The 17,109-nt window shown below is 38.7% G+C and overlaps 1 protein-coding gene across 10 annotated transcripts in view; it reads right to left on the bottom strand.

The window, feature by feature from the left end:
- The window catches only part of PTK2 (protein tyrosine kinase 2), a 215,895-nt gene that overhangs the window by 185,659 nt on the left and 13,127 nt on the right, over positions 1 to 17,109 (bottom strand). For 9 of the 10 annotated variants that reach the window (XM_009285068.1, XM_009285070.1, XM_009285071.1 and 6 more), the window contains exon 2: positions 522 to 548. The gene's annotated coding sequence lies outside the window, so the exon portion shown is untranslated. Of the gene's footprint in view, positions 1 to 521; positions 549 to 2,041; positions 2,083 to 17,109 lie in introns of those variants that run through there. The other variant, XM_009285069.1, reaches the window with a different exon arrangement.

The following is a 17,109-nucleotide window of genomic DNA, read 5'->3' as shown; positions in this document are numbered from 1 at the left end:
CCGCTGATAGGAGACACAGGGTCCAACAGAGCAAAGGGATATTTCCAGCGCTGGCACAAGCCACCTGTGACCCCAGGCAAGTGAACGTGTCTGTCACCTTCCCTAGTAGCACCTAGGGAGATTCCTTCCACCCATAAACCACCCACCCACGTTTCCTTGCACATTGTCCCTCTGATTCACCACTAATACTATTTGTGGCTGCCGCTAATCTGTTCTTCTGACAGCTGTATCACAACGCTGGGTTGAGTTGTTTTAAGCATTAACTATATCACACACATATTTAACAACTGCATATATCTCAGTTACCTCCTCCCCCTGTCAAAATACATTATTCAAATGTAAAAAAAAATCTGTACCTCAACAGGTTTTGTTTTGACCTCAGATCCCCACATGACTAAGTACCATGACAGTGCCAATAAGAACCGATATTCTGATTATATAAAAGCATGACTATATTGCAAGCACGCCCTTAAAAGCTGCCTGCTGTCACATCAAGACATAAATGAAAGAAGAGAACTTACCTGCTGGCAAGGGAAGTCTTGAAATATCTGTAACAATAAAGAAATACATTTAGAAACAGAAGGAAAAATAGCTCTAAAATTGCATTGGCCTAATCATTTTTCTGCAAGGCTGTACTTGTTTAATAAAGCACACTATCTGAAGCAATTTGCTAGCTGCTAGGCAAGCCACATGCAAATCAAAAGCATTTTCCTTGTCTCACCCTGTTCATTAACAAGATTACTTTTTGCCCACCTAACCAAAGGACAAAGATTATAGTGTTAGGCAATAAGTGTAATTACTACAGCAGAATACAGGTCACTACGCACAAATTAAGTGTTACATCAGGATTTCACCATTATCACCTACATAATTTCAGAGCTGAAAATGTCAGGGTAAGTTTGCATATGAAGAGGACATTATTGTATGTTTTCTTTATTCTTAAACCTTTAGAGAAAAGGTAGCCAAGCTTACAAATGGATACATATGGAACACAAGAAGTAATTTTAAAAGAAAGGAGACTGATTTTTGTCACTGAGGCACGAGACACAGTTGCTGGATATTTTTATAGTAATTGTCAAGGCTGTCTTGAGCTGCAATCAACTTTACAAGAACCACTGTCTCAGAGTCTAAATAGGTCATATTAAAAATTATACCCTAAAGAAAGATGGGTATAAATGCATATACATTAAATTTTCTTAAATAGGTAATTATGTAAACTATAACTCACTATATTCCTTCTGCCTGCTTTTCTTACATCTACTTGTCATCTCAGCACACATGATCGTAACTGGAACTTTGAGGTGCCGATCAGAGTACAGAACAGAAACTAGAACCCACAAAGAACTAGAAAGAAAGAATTACTCAAAGTCTGTAAGGACAAGGACTGGGGAGACACATCAAGGGGTTAACAAAAGCTGAAATAAATACAACTATGGGGGGGATGAGAAAGGGGAACTAGTAAAACAAATGAGTAAGAAACTGAACTGAACCTAAGAAAAAGGTCTGCACGGTTATTTGGTTAAGAGGAGACAGCAGTCTTGAGTAATAAAATTGTCATTTTGGGTACAAAATCCACATGGAAACTGAACTTTAACCATAGGTGTAGCCAGAACAGATTCATAGATGATCAGGGCAGATGGCCACTGCTTTGCTACCTATTAGAAGAAATAACAAGGCTTAATAAATATTAGCCCTGCTCTCACCAACAGATTTTTAACATCATGCTTGCGTTCAATTATAATCCATGTTTGTGGCTTCAAAGCTTGATAAAACTTGAATACCAAAGAGAATTACACCTGAAATTTAAAGGCAGCCTACTAAAAAAATTCAAAATTGAACTGTGGTACTCTGAGGAGACAATGAAACAGCAGAATAAATTTAACACACACTTTAAATGCAAAATGAAAATAGCAATAGGACACCCCAGCAGAGAAAACACTGCATGCTTTGTTCTGGCAGAACATACAAAGTTTAAAAAGTTATTAAGGTACATTTAAAAGATGATCATCATGCTGTCTGCTTATGAGAAAAAACAGCTTACGTAATAAGAAATGCCTTGAGACAGGAGAAAACCAGACAGGAAGAAGCTGCATAAACTGCAGGAAGGAAAAGCCTCAAGTTGCCTCCTGCAACAGCTTCTGCACAGAATCCAGATCAGTGCATGTGGAATGGAGCTTTCTTCCAGCAGAAAAACAAGTTGCAGTGACAATTAACTTGGAAAGTCAAATAAATCAAGAGAAATATTGCATCTTTTTGTTTGTTTACAGATGTTTGAGAGTTCCCATGCACTTTTTTTTTATAAAGTTGCAAAAAAATTCCTGCTTGTCATTAGACTATACAATACAAACAATTGTAGTCACCTGAGTAAAAAAAAAATAAAATTGCAGAGCAGAAAATACAACACTTGATTTTATTTTTTCTACAGTGATGGAAGTTAATATCGAAGTTCCATTTCTACTTAATATTTTTCAATGTTCTTTAATTTTAAGTTACTAGAAAAAATTACAAGCTGCATTAAAATTTTCTTCTAAAACTTGATGTACTGGAAAAGTTTTATCACAGCATTTATTATTCTTGAAGCAGACTATTTGGTTAAGTGTGCCTACACAACAGATTTCAAGAAAATAGCAGTAAACATAACTACCAGAAAAATACGTTATCATACACACACAGATAGGCAGAAAACGTTAATTTACATTCCAGGAACCTAGCCATGCAATTTCAAACACCTCCAGGGAAAGTTCTGCAGCGAAGACACACGCGTATTTTTAACTTAAGACAGTCTTGATCATATTCTAGTGTTTGTCCTTAACACCTGAGCTGCTGTTTCCACTGGGATGTCTCCCTGCACAGGCACCAGCATTGACATAGATCTCATTACTGCACTAGGTCCTAGCCAAATGGGGTACCTACAAGATGAGCAACATTACTATATTTAAGTCAAGCACTGTAATGATTTCTTACTTCCATGTTCCACTGCAAATCAGTTCCATAAGTGCATTAACTGAGGAGATGCGACACCTCTGGGACAAGTATACTGAACAGCTTCCTGCAAGTACACGTTCTTCTAATACAATTTAGTGTAAGAGAGACTGTTTTCTATGATTAATGGACACACACTAGATTTAAAAACAAGTAGGACAAAAGAAATTGAAGCCTGAAGGTCATAGCAGTCTACTCAAAATTGTACAGATGCACTTAGCAAGTTACTTGTATCATATTTTTCAAAGATTTCCATTAAGCCTCTATAGGCTAATGCATCTTAATCAGTCCAGCAAACACCAGCCACTACAGAAATATCAACTCATAATAGCATAAAATTAAGCAAACACTGTCACAATTCCAAAGATAAAAGTAACAATTCCACCTTTTTGTGTGTATGTTTGTGTATTCAGACACCACAACAGTAAGCGAATGTTCATTACCTTCATGTATTTTTATTAGCTGCAGAGTCACATCAGGAACTTTGATGGTATTTCTTACCCTTGGGTTTACCCTGCCTCTCCAGTGCTCTCTAATCTTTTCTGGCTTGAAACTTCTTAGCTTTATTATCCAAATATGGTTTTCATTTAACATCTAACACTGAAAAAAGATTAGTGGATTCTGGCAACATTTTAAAAACTTCATTCACTGAGAAGTAAACTGAGACTATGCATTGAGATAGCTACTCATTTCAGATCACATTTACAAACTCTCCTTCTTTACTGTGCAAAAGCTTGCCCTTCTTGAAGCACACTATAGCATTCAGATCTCTATATAGGAGAAAGTCATTCAATGCTGAGATTTGAAGGGAAAAAAGAAGAGTTAGGCTCCTAATCTGGTTTGTGACTGTAAGGAGAGACTTGAGAGCATCTGGGGGAGCTGTCCTGTTGGTAAGCATTCCCTCACACAATGGAGGTCTGGACTGACTTTTCTCCTACAACTCATTTCCTGAATGCATGTGAATGCTGTCCCACAAACCACATTTACAGCTGTACAACAGGAACCAACCTTACACTTCCTATCCGCTCCAAAGTAGTTCTTCAAAGTGCAATTAAAAATTAATCAGATTTCACGCGCTTCTACTCCGGCTGATACTTTCAAGGAATCAGTCATGTTCTCCATTTATATTCTTGCACGTCTTACCGTGCTACTAGGTAGGGAACAAACTGTCAGTTTGAATAGGCATAAAGAAAAATAATTTTTGGACCATATTCTTTACAAACTTTTACATACTTTGTAAAGATTAACCAGCTCTCCAGGAAAACTATTTTTATTCTAAATAGATATTGGGAGGATGGAGTAGATGGCCTCAAGAGGTCCTTTCCAACCAAGGTTTCTGTAATACCATACACAGATGACAATAACAGAACAAGAAAGAAGCTGTAATGACATTAGAGGTGCTACAAAATAAGAAAGTTCCTTAGCCAAAAAAACCTTGCCAAGTAAATCAGTTACCTACAGGAATTCACTGAAGAACACACACACACAAAAAAGGACTATATTTTAAAGACTACTACTATTACTTCTGTACCCACCAAGATGGGTTTGGGCAGTATAGTCCTCAAATAGGCTTTGTGGATCCCATCACAAATAGTTTTTTTCTATGATTTATGGATGCCTTGACTACTGGATATCTCTAACACTAGATTTGTTTTTATGAAACTATGCATTTTGCATTGCAGATTTTCTTCAAATGTTTTCTTTGAAATGGAGCCGCAACTTTAACATCTTCTTTCCAAGAGTAACATCTAATCATCAAAAACAGGAATATTTTGTGAGCTTCATGTTCCTACCTCAAGGTAAAATGAGAATATGGCTCCATGGACAACTATAGAGGCTCAGACTCTCATCCCATCTGCAGCACTGATCTCTTTCCAGAGCTGTGGTAAGCAGCAGACCACAAGAAATTTAATCCTGTTCTCCTGTAGCGGGAATGGACTGCCTCTAACCTAACAGTATTCCCTTGAAATGAATTCAGATATCCAGTTCATGAACCGATCCTCTCATTCCAGTGAAGAGTAAAAGCTCGCAGAGCACACGAGGAACCACAGACCACAGTCTCCAGGAAGCTGAGTAGCACATGTCATTCGACAACAATCCTTCCAACTGAACGAGGAATATCACAGACTCAACATAAGATGCAATTTTCCTATTTATCTAGCAGTACCAAAATCATTTAGGAACACAGGCATGTATTCAGCTTTTAGCCTTTGCATGACTGATGCTGAAGGATGTTGTCTTAGAGGCTGGATTCAACAGCCTGGAAGCCCCCCTTCCTATTATTCTCTGGCAGGCTAAAAGGGTGGCTGGATGTTCCTCTAGTCTTTAATGAAATTGAGATCTCATTATCTATGTCAAAATACTTTTCCTTTTTTTAAAGAGCAAATAATTAAGCAGAAAACACAAGTCACCTTTCAAAAAAACTGCTTTGTAAAATTACATTTGTTGAGAAACTCAAGGATTTATCCATGATTATCCAATCTATCGAGCAAAGATCGGAGATACGATGAATTCATTCTGCCAGCATATCTGCTACAGAAAAAGCTGTTAAAAAGTTTTACAATATGATTAAAAGATTACATAAGCCACCAGTTAGATTGTTCCATATATGTATTTTCTTCCTTCATCACTAAAGGTGCATCTTTTATTTCTAACCTAAATCTAACCTATTTCTAATTTAGCAGTCTGCAGAGCTGAATGTTAACAGCCCTTTACTATATCATTTCCCATTAAGGTAATCTTAGGGCGATTTTAAAGAGTGACTCAATCAAATCTTTTATTAGCCATGTAGACTAAGAGCCAGAAGTGGCTTACTATAAAGGCCTATTTTTCTAAACCTTTGATCATCCTTACAAGTCTTTGGATGCTCAAACTATTTTTGCTTTTAGTAGCTTCCCCGATTTGCAAACACCAATACCTGACACAATATTCGTTAAGTCAATCATAACAGCACTAAAAATACCATTTGCTTACTTAGAGTTTTTTCCCCTATTGACGTATTTATTGCATTTGCCTTAGGCACAGCAGCAGCCAAACATCCACCATTTACTGTAAATTTTTATCTGTTACCATGAGGAGAGGTGGGGCAGGACAATTATAGGACAGACATCTCCATCCACAAAACTGGCCAGCATTTTTTTTTGTGCTTTGGCCAGAGCAGAAGAAAGTCAGTGTACAAAGCCACACATCTTTTGTTTACAACCCTACTTCATAGGAGATCCATGTTGCACTGTAGTCCTTTATTATCTTTGTTTAAATCTTTGCTTGAACTGCGAATATCAGCAGTAACGATTTAATGCTCTCATTTATGTCTGTTGAAAAGGTTAGATAGCAAACAGCCAAGAATGAACCAGTATGAGGCCCTCCTCAGGAAACATGCACAGCCTGTGTTATATTTTTGAGAAGTTTTGTTTAACCAGTTACCAGTTTTAATGCAAGCTGCTGCCTCTGAAACACGAAAGAAACACAAAATTAAGGCAAGGAAAAATTAGAGCACCAACTGAAGTACCACACAGAACACTAACTCTTACCTCCCCCCCCCCCCCCCCCCCCCCCCCGATTATATGTTTGGTTGACAAAATATGTACTAGGCACATTTACAGTGTGATCACCACCTTATCTGACATACCTCAAATAGCTTTAAACATGCATGAGCATAATGTTATTACAGCAATACAAGGGTCAGCTAACTTGTCCTGTACCTCAGGAACATGTTCAGTTTATATTTGCTTCCATAACTGACAACAAATTGACAAATCAGTAGCTAATTAACTATTGCATTCTTCTCACTGCCCCAAATCTTGTTATACCTGCCTTCTGCTTCCCACCCACCGTGATTTAAAAACAAAAGCAATGTTTAGTCTCCTTCGTTTATAGCATCTACAAGAAGTCTTTCAACAGTTTCCAATCACAATTTCCCCTCTCCCACTGAGAGAAACTCCTCCTAAATCACTCTGCTTACAGTTCTTAAATACTAGGTTTTTGAAATTGAAAAAAAAAAATCCAAATTCTGATTAAGATGCTGAGAGTAATCCACATGTATTTTCCTTCATCTCAGCTGAACTCTGCCCTGAACTAAAAGAGCATGCACCTAGAAACTTTAAATTCATTTACACCGCATCACTGAGCATGTCCACAAAGTTATCTATCCAGCCACCAGTAGCCAAATTTTAGACCAGGCATACTGAACAGTAAGATATTAAATGAAAAAGTGCTGGTGGAAGCTACATTCAAGGAGGTTAAGAGCAGCAAAAGAAATTACTCAATCATTACTCAGGGCAGGTGGGATCAATCTCATTACAGTGCGTTACAGAACATGCAGTACCTGAGCAACTCAGATAAAGAATTTATTCTCAATATCTACACGTTCTATATAAATGTTTTGCCTATGGGGAAGAGAGGTATGGATAGAGAAGAGTTGGGAGTAAGGTCCCCAAGAATTGGTTTTATTCAGCATCACAAAATGGGTAAGTGAAATCTTCAAGTCTGCAGGTGATATTAAGCTCTTATGGGTAGACAAAAGCCATGCCAATGGGAAAAAAATTCAGAAGGATCTCACAATATGAAGCAAGTTGCTAAAAGACAGCAGATACACTTTGACGTAGATAGACATGATGTAATGCATCTAGGGGGGAAAAAAGTATTCTGAGCAATACCTCCTTAACCACTTAACACTTGCACTTTCTCCAGTTCCAACTGCGGGAGGAAGGCTGAGTCACTGTTTTCTCTGAAATCATCAGCTCAAAGTGCAGTAGCTGACCAAAAAAAGGCAATAAAACATTGTGTATCATTTGGAAGGGTACTGAAAACATGGTACTTAAACACGTTATGGTACAAAATAATAAAGCACCCACATTGTGTGTTCAGTTCTGGTCTCTGCACAAGAAGGAATACATAGTAGAGTTAGAGAATGTCTAGAGCAGGACAGCTGAAGTGATCAAGGGATGGAGCAGCTGCCACGTAAGGCCAGACTACAAAATCTGGGATCCCTCAGCTGGGAGGACATGAGGCTCACAGTGAATACGACCACAGCTTACAAGCCAGGGGGGGAGGAAGAGAAAAGAAAAAGGAAAAGCAGATCAATGCAGCACCACTGTTTGCCAGATCCTGCCAGTATGAGTAGTAGGAGGCATTTGAGGAAACTACTGGAGATCAGCTTCAAACCAGCAAGAGTGCCTCTCTTCACAGCTGGCAGTGGGCTTCCTGAAGTTCCTGCCAGAGAAGGGTGTGGAGGCACGTACCATCAGCAAGTTCAAAGGCAGTTGTCAGATTCACAACGGGTTGACAAGGAAAGATGACAAGGCCTAGTCAGGGAGGTACCAGCTGGCATCCCTGACGCAATGGGGATGCTGAGGAAATACAGGGCCAGGCGTGCAAACTGTATTTAAATAACACCTTCTGCTGCCACCGAGGCACGCTGCCGGGCTGGGGGATCACTGGTTTCATCCAGCAGCATCTCTTGTGTTCTTAAACTCCCTGTCATGGCTCTGTGAAGACGTAGGACAGTCACGAGCTTTAGACATGACCTGTAAGAATACCTACTCAGTCAGAAGTGCAGTTTTAAGAATACGTCAGCTACATTATAGGAATGTTCTTATCCTTTAATGGCTTATAGCAAAAGGACACATGTTTAACTGAACAAGCCCAGGAAACTTTAAAACACCTTAAGATGTTTAAGGAGGGACACCTGTACGCTAGCAATGGTTCAGATCTATCAGGAATATCCCCAGCACTATGACCTGTGATCATGTAGTGATCGTGTGATTGCTTAGGGACATGGTTTAGTGGACATGGTGGTGTTGGGTTGACGGTTGGACTCGATCTTAGAGGTCTTTTCCAACCTTAATGATTCTATGATTCTATGTAATCACATGGTGGATTTCCTGATGGAAATACTGTGACATGTTATGAACCTAACAATTCAGGCCCTCAGGCACGCTTAGGGAAAGCTGTAGACATGCACTCTATACACGTCTAGCTACCCCCCCCATTGGTACTACAGAATGCTTGTTTTTAAAAGCGATAGGTTTAGTGGATTATTCTTTTTTCCCCAAAAAAAACACATTGTCTTGACATTGCTTGCTATCATTGAATTTCCCTTGTCATCTTCCATGACAGACTCATGACATGCAGTGTGCCACCACAAGTCACCCACGTTTTCAAAAGGTGACAGGATTTTATCGTTCCTGTACTCAAATACAAATTAGCACTGCATGCCAGTAAAGCTGTTTTGCACTCTAGTTATGACAGGAACTCAGCAAGAGCATGCAGATGTTTCAAAATATAAAACAAACATTTTTCCAGGTACAGAAATGAACACCAAGGACACAACCAAGAACAGGAGAGAGTTAGGAGAAAGTACTTCAGGCAAAATACTAAGAAATAACTCAAATGGAGCTACAGATCCCAGAACACAATGTAAGAGAAGACTGCTTTCTTCGGTGGGTTTGTTTGTTTGTTTTGGTGGGTTTGTTTTTTGTTTTTTTTAAGGGGGTTTTGTTTTCAAAAGGATTTAGATTTAGAGTAACAGACTAACAATGCAACAAAAAAACACTCAGTTTCTTTTCGGAATACTAAAACAGTATTTTGCAAGTTTTTGGGGTTGTGTTTTTGGTTGTTTTTTTTTTTAAGACAATTCTTAGAAAGTTGGGAGAGTCATTCCCTTCATGTTCCACCACTGTAAAATTATGCCGTTTCCATGGTTATGGACCACACATGGATTCCATTGTTACAGCAGTTTTTCAGAAGCTGGAATTAAAGTTTTAAGTTTTTTCATTTGAAGTTACAGAACATTCAAGACAAGTGAAAGAAGGCTGAAGGTAATCAATGCAACCAGCACAGAGGGAGGGAGGGAGGGAGAAGGAAAAAAATTTAAAGGACAGCTTTCCAGTAAAGAACACACACAAAGTAGTTTTTGACAAAAAGTTTAACAGAAGATTATCATCTTTGCACATACATTGTACTTACCTAAGAAAGGACTGTTACTAGTTAACACTTGCATGCATGAAAAGACTAACTTACTTAGTGCCTAAAAAATAAAACGTTTTGTTGATCTCAATGGGATTACTACAAGGCATTCAAAGCGAGCTTGACAGCAGCTGCAGAAGTTTTGTTCTGTACAGAAATCTGCCCCAATAAACAAGATGAAATCTATTTTTAACAAGAATACTGGTGTTTTCTTAGTCTAACAGTGATACTATGGATGGAGAAAATTTTGCTGCAGTTAGAGCTTGTTCTCAAAGTGAAGCATAACATCCCTTTACAGCAAACGGGCATTTCCACAAGCATATGGCTTAGGGCATTTGCAGCAAGAGCTACAGAGTCTGAAATCAGTTCTCCAGTGAGACATGACAGTTTTGGATCTTGACGATGTATGACATAACAGAGAACTGAGGACAGCATGCTCAGTGTGCCAGACACACTTCCAATAAATACACCACCAGCAGGCACAGGGAAGACTCCTTTAATGTAATCTTGTTGTTTCAGCAAGTCTTACGCCTCTTACTAGGGACACAGATTACAAACGCTTCCAACTACTGTTGTGTTTAGAGGCACAACATGCTGCAAAGTGTAATTCTGGTGGGTTGGTTTTGTTTGGTTGTTTTTTGGGGTTTGGGTTTTTTTTTTTTGGAAGAAGTCAGAAAAGCTTTCCAAAACCTAGGTCACAAAGGAATGTTGTTTCAAGAACCATCTAGACTGAATAAATTATTTGTCAAAGAACAGAGCAGACACGGGGCAATGAGAATTAGCAAGGAGATAATAACAAACATTATTATTTCTATCGTTACACAACCATACATAATTATTTTTAAGCCAAAAAGACACAGAGCCTACGTCAGGGTCCGAAATAGGAATTTAGGGGCAACAGAAATAAAGACAACAAATCAGGAAAGGGCAAAAGAGTCATTACAGAGCTATTTATTATGCATTCGTCTAAACTGACATAATTAATTTTTCTTGCTATGTTTCATGATAGCAGTATTTGTTAGGTCAGTTCCCTCCTCCCTCCCCCTCCACACAAGGCAGATGCACCAGCAGAAATACAGAAAAATCTTTTCCCTAGCTTCTCCTCTGCTTCTGTCCCCTTTCATACAGTTTTCCAGATGGATACGAAATGAAGGATGAATTAAGACAGCAAAAAAGACAACAAGTGAGGTGGGGAGGAACCACAGGCAGAAAAAACAGCAAAAGGAAAACACAGACACACCAGGACAAAGAAACCAGAAGAGATGACTGACGAAAACTAGATTACAAAGGACAAAAAGAGGGTAGTGGGGGAACAAGACTGCAGACAGAAGAATTTCAGTACACAACATGAGACAGGCTTTCTTCTCCTAATTGGTTCTGTCGTGTAGCCGTCGGAGAGCAACTCTCAAAAGACACTGTCATTCGTGTAAAAGGAAAACCCCCAACACACCTGTTCTCTGCAAGAACATGATCAAACAAGACACCCAGTTGGCTTGACAGAACACAACACGCGTGCAACCTCCATATTCTGTTTGCTGCGACTTCCAAACACGGCCAGTACTCATATCAATCAGCAAAGTGAGCAAGTCAAATAGTTTGTTTCTAATACAGCAACACACGAAATCTAGCATATATGATTAATGGATTCTCATACCCACAAACCCACTGAAAAAACTTCAGCTTGGCATCATTAAGATTCTATCAGTCCTGAATTGCAATTTAAGATAGTATTTTTCGCCTTAATCTGCTGCTCTATTTAATCAATTTAATGCACAGTAAAAACTTAATTTGACAAAATTGAATGCATTATTTCTCTCTGCCTCTGGCATGAAACAGATTAAGACCACCAGAAATACTTGCAGAAAGATTTAAGTTTCATTACATCTTAGGTGGCAGATAAACATTAGATATGCTATAAACTCTATAGACACAGTATTGAGTCTACAGACTAAGAGCTCTGATTTTTTAGTTAACACCGCAGTTATCTCCCCTGCAGCTAACCCAAGTTGCGCCTCCTACACAAGCCACGACTGCAATTTTTAAAGTAAAACCTCATAAAATATTATTTCATACAATACTGACAAACTCCACAGACACTAGGGAGGAAGAACAAGGACAGAAAAGGCAACTCTCGATTTATATACACTTTACATCTGCTGCATAGGTTCCTGGCCAAAACCAGGTTGGATAAATGCACGTGTCAGAACAGAATGAGTTCTAGGTCCAGGTCCCTGCTGTCTCAGATGAGATAACAAGCAGCTTACAACCCTACCCAAAATTTATGAAGGTTCAATTTAAACTAATTAGGTTATCCATAGAAATATCGAAAGACAATGATAGAAAGCTGCCGTATAAGAATGTTTGGAGGTCCACACAGAATGGTTTGAAGCTATAAGTTAACACGTTACAGGAGACACATCTACTAGTCAGCCCTGCTGGCAGCCCCAGAGCTGGAGGTACTCAAACAATCCTGGGGCGAGACTGGAGCTGGTTCTCCAAGAAGCAGCTCTTGTCATCCCAGCACCAAGGCTACAGCGTGACAGCACTATTTGTACTGTGAAGTGAACACTTCTGCCTTCAGGGCTGTCAAACCGATTTTCCTCACAAATAATTAACAGACCAATTCTAAGGGCAGCAGCAGGGAAAGGAATCCTGATGGGAGTGCTGTTCACAAAACATGCTCATTTCTTTCTTAGCTAAAAATCACTAAGTCCCTTAGTAACTCTGACTTGCCTTATATTGGTAAGTATTTAAGTACTACAAAGTACTGCGGGTCTATTTTAAATGGATTTTAAGTCTACCATAATTTTGTATCTAGACATGACTTCCTAGAAAAAAATTGTTCCCAATACAAAATGCATCTACTATTAAAAAAAACAGTCTGAAATTTACTATTTCTGCTGATGTTAAAAAACAGTGCTGTTTCACTTCAAAAGTATATAGTCAAATATTCCAGTAACAGCTTTTTCCATTTATGCAAAGGGATCATATAATGTATACACTTATACAATTATATCTTACTTGAACTTGCTTTGTTGATATATAAAATGCGATACTGGTGGTGAATACATACACTGTTGATGTATAATGATTCCTTATCAGCAAGCAAGTTCGCTGTAACATGCATTGGCAGAAATAAAGTATTTTAAAAAAAGGACCACAAAGATCCCAATTATATAAACATATTTGGTACAGCCCTGTGTAGGTTGGACTCAGCGAACAAATATTGTCTGCATAAAGATAAAAACTGAAGGCCACAAAGAAGCGTACAGAAGAAATGTCTGCTTTTGCCTCAGCAATGAGTGCTGGAAGGCAGTAAAACGTAAATATTTTGTACCACAATGTAACCTGTAGGAAATTATGGCAACAGGAATAATAAAGCCTAAACCAAGAAAAAACAGTGTTAAACTTTTTCAATTCCTCACTGATACTGTAGTTTATTCATTACCCCAGCACTCTGCGTGCCTGAAAAACCAACGGCAGCTCACCTCTTTTGTTATTTCAAACAAGGATAAATTATTTGAGGACTATTCTCTAAAAAGCTTTTCCTTTTCTGGTCATTCATTGGGCATGGAATAAAGACCGACCAGCAAAAAAACTATCCAGCTTTCTCTGCTCCTGATCCAACTTAGACAAAGTCAGATGCCACCGAATTCCACAAGAGTAAGAACAAAGAATTAAACTTGGTCACAATGATTATGAAGAACAGAACTGACAGTTGTTTCGCGCACTTTCAACCTCGGTAACATTAAGAAGGTGAACATTTTTTAATTACTCTATGATCTAGTTTTCAAATTATCATGTAATGAAGCGTCAGATACCCCTAGCACACTAAGTTATTTAGAATATATTGTAACAATACCATCCATCTCCCATAATGTGCAGAATACATATGCAATGCTTATTAAAAAATTTAAATCACTCACATATTGAAACAACATTGAGTTCATCAAGATCTCTTTTCCCCAATCTTCCCTCTCCGAATTGCTGGTGAAGGCATCCTAAAACTCACCCTCAAAAAGTCATTCGAGTTCAAGTTTATAAAAGAGAAAGAAAATGGCTTAAGGTCCAAATTAAAAACCTTATTCAAATTTCCAATAATTATTACAAGGAGACTCATTTTCAGTGCAAGCTGTTTCAAGATCTAAACAGGCTCAGAGTGGATGTGAACTGATATTAGCTTGAAAACATTAAAGTAATTCTGGCACAAAATCATCCAGCTACTGCACGAGGATGCCGGTATTTCAGGAACTTCTGAACATATACATCTTCTGCTGATATGCAGAAAGAGATCAAATTAAAGAACTGTAGTGTGTACTTATTCCAAGTGTCAACTCTGATACAGTTAATATTTATTTCGCCATTCTGCAAATTAAGCATTTGTGACAGTACAAAGGAATTCCGGGCTGCATATGCTAACAACATGTCACAGAATTGGAGCTGAAATAATTTCTACTTTGTATTTGTCTGCTGCAGCCCCACATGAGAAGAAATGCACAAGTTCTTAGTAACAGGATGCTGAAAGCTCAGAGCAAACCACAGGAAGCTCAAAGAACGCCAGAATTATTTTCAGCCTAATGACAGGGATGTTAACCTTGCTGCCACATGAATGCAATTTAAGTAAGTCCATTTATCTCCTTTCTCCTAACTCCTGAATCGCAGAGTGGTGACAAAAGTCACGAGGCCAGAAGGAAACCTATGGAGTGCGTCTCTTTCTATAGAGAAGAGAAAAACCACAGACATCTTCTAGAAGAATTTGGGGCAAACTGGGCAACTGTTCCTCCTGCTATCCCATTTGACCATATGAATCCCATACCCTAATTGGATGGTTTTTTTAAGTTTTTAAACTTATTTTTGCCTCAGCAGCTGTAAAGATCACTTTGTTTTTACAGTGCAAAGAAAAACTGAAAGCAGTGCCAGAAAGCTTCCGAATTTAAAAAGCAAGACCAAGATGCAAATGAATGGCACAGCATGGTGCTTAATAGGCTATCCAAGATCACAAGACCGCCCTACACACTTCCAACACAATTTTACCTTCTTAAAATATTTAAATACATTGTTTTGAAATACCAAATTTAAAAATTAAAAAAAAAAATCAAGAAACTTTTCTAAATAGATTAGTAAAGCATTACTTCCCATCATCAACACCATCACAGTGTTCAGAACACCCTCGAGCAAGGAGAAAGCAAAACAGCCATCAGTGTGGCCCCTTCATCCCAATGCACCTGTACACTAGCAAATCTTTCATGAAACTTATCCGACCTGCCGTTACCTGCCTCCTGACAGCCATTCTGGCTAACCCTCAAGCCCCAACCCCACCTCCTTGCTACCAGTTGGCAAGAAGCATCATAGTGCTCTGGATGGTTCGAAGTTCCAAGTGTACCAGTTTGGGGGACACCACGCGTGTACACTGATGTCGGCAGCCTGTGTTTTGAAGCTTCTGCCTCTGTGCTCAATTTGGTAGGAAGCAGCTTATGGCCAAAAAGCATGGGAGAGAATATAACAGAGTTGGTATGCAGTACAAATCTAATTATTTAGGAAAGCAAGGTAACAGACAATACTGTCATTAAGAACATGACCGTAGAGAGAGCGGAAGCGTGATGTCAAGCGTGGTGACTTCCAATGGTTTCATCCTGTCCAAGGGGGTTTCTGTGCAGTGAAGAAGGGCATCATCTGGTCCAAACTACCTCTTACAGACAACATATACAAAAAGGCTTATCCCAATGATGTACAATTACAATATACTAACTTAAACTTATTTAGATCACCTCAGAAAAAGCAATACCGAAAAAGAAAGATTTCAGGTTTTTCCCACATAGACTTTTCTAATGAAGACATCTTCACATCTGTCTGTAGACATTAGACAATGTCAACAGATTTGGCAATTACATACAGCTCTAAAATTTAAAGTCTACAGATTAGACACTGTTCCAAAAATCATGAAGTGCAGTTTTGAGGCTGGGCAGACAGCAGTGACTTGCCACGACTCATCCTGAGGCCTCTTTCCAAAGCACTAACGTGAATGCAAGAACACCTAATTTTTACCTTTCTGACCTGTCCTACATCCAGATATTCTATTTCTGAAAAGTTTGAAGAAAAATACTATCTTGTTTGGCTTTTTAAGAAGTTAATACTAAGAGAATGTAAAGTTCCAACTCCTCCATTTCTTCCCCAAAGTACAAAAATACCAAGCTGGACTGAGAAACTAAGGACTTTATCGCTATTTAGGCTTCCAAGATTTAGTCTCCGCAGGACTCAACTCCCCATTGTCTCCTCAGCCTCCATCCCAAACCCTAAAACTAAAGCCATTCAAAATGCAAATATGTAATACATTGCTTTTGCAGTTGGGGTAAGCAAATACAGTAGTTTTGTCACAAAATGGTTCCAATGACTTGCACTCCTTCCCATGCAAATCATTAATGGACACCTTGTCTCCTTATAAACTGCTGGTTGATGGAGCCAACCTACATCATCTGGTGTCTTAAGGCCAACATGGCTCTTCCTCTTGACATCAGCTTTTTCAATGACATCTCAAAGACAACAAACAAGGAAACCTCACTCTACCTGCTCAAGAGTTAAGACAATCTCACTGTGTTATGTTAACTTTTATCAGCTCATCACCATCCGTCAGAGACAAGACTTCTGGTAGTAAGCAACTCTTTTCAACTGCTGAACTCAACAGCTGCCCTCTGTGAAACAGAGTTCCTGGTGGGCTTTTAAATTTTACATTATGACCAAGACTAGAGACCTGGTGGACCTCCAGCCCAACACTCTTTAAAGATGAGTATGTTATTCAAATGAAAGGCAATCAATTGTAACATTGATTAAGAACCAAACGAACACACATCCAAATGCTTTTAAGTATCATAAAATATTAAAAATAACTCATATGGCCTCATACAACAGCCACAAAAATTTATTTTTAGGGAAAAAATTCTCTCATTCAAGAAAACCATGACAGATGATGAAATGTACTTAATTCACATGTGTAAGTTGTGAGAATAAGCCAGCAGAAACCTATGTTGGGAACATTCATGGACTGAATGTTGCAGAGAGAACATGGACTGAGGTTGCAGAGAGAAGTCCTGCAGCGATCAAAAGGGACTTCAGGGCACTGGAGAGACTGGTTCAAGGATCGGGAGCACAGGTAGTGTTTTCCTC

This window comes from Aptenodytes forsteri, unplaced genomic scaffold (genome assembly GCF_000699145.1).
Source record: "Aptenodytes forsteri isolate BGI_AS27 unplaced genomic scaffold, ASM69914v1 Scaffold182, whole genome shotgun sequence".
Taxonomy (NCBI): Eukaryota; Metazoa; Chordata; class Aves; order Sphenisciformes; family Spheniscidae; genus Aptenodytes; species Aptenodytes forsteri.
Note: the sequence above shows the minus strand (reverse complement) of the source record. Positions and strands in the feature narration are given on the sequence as shown.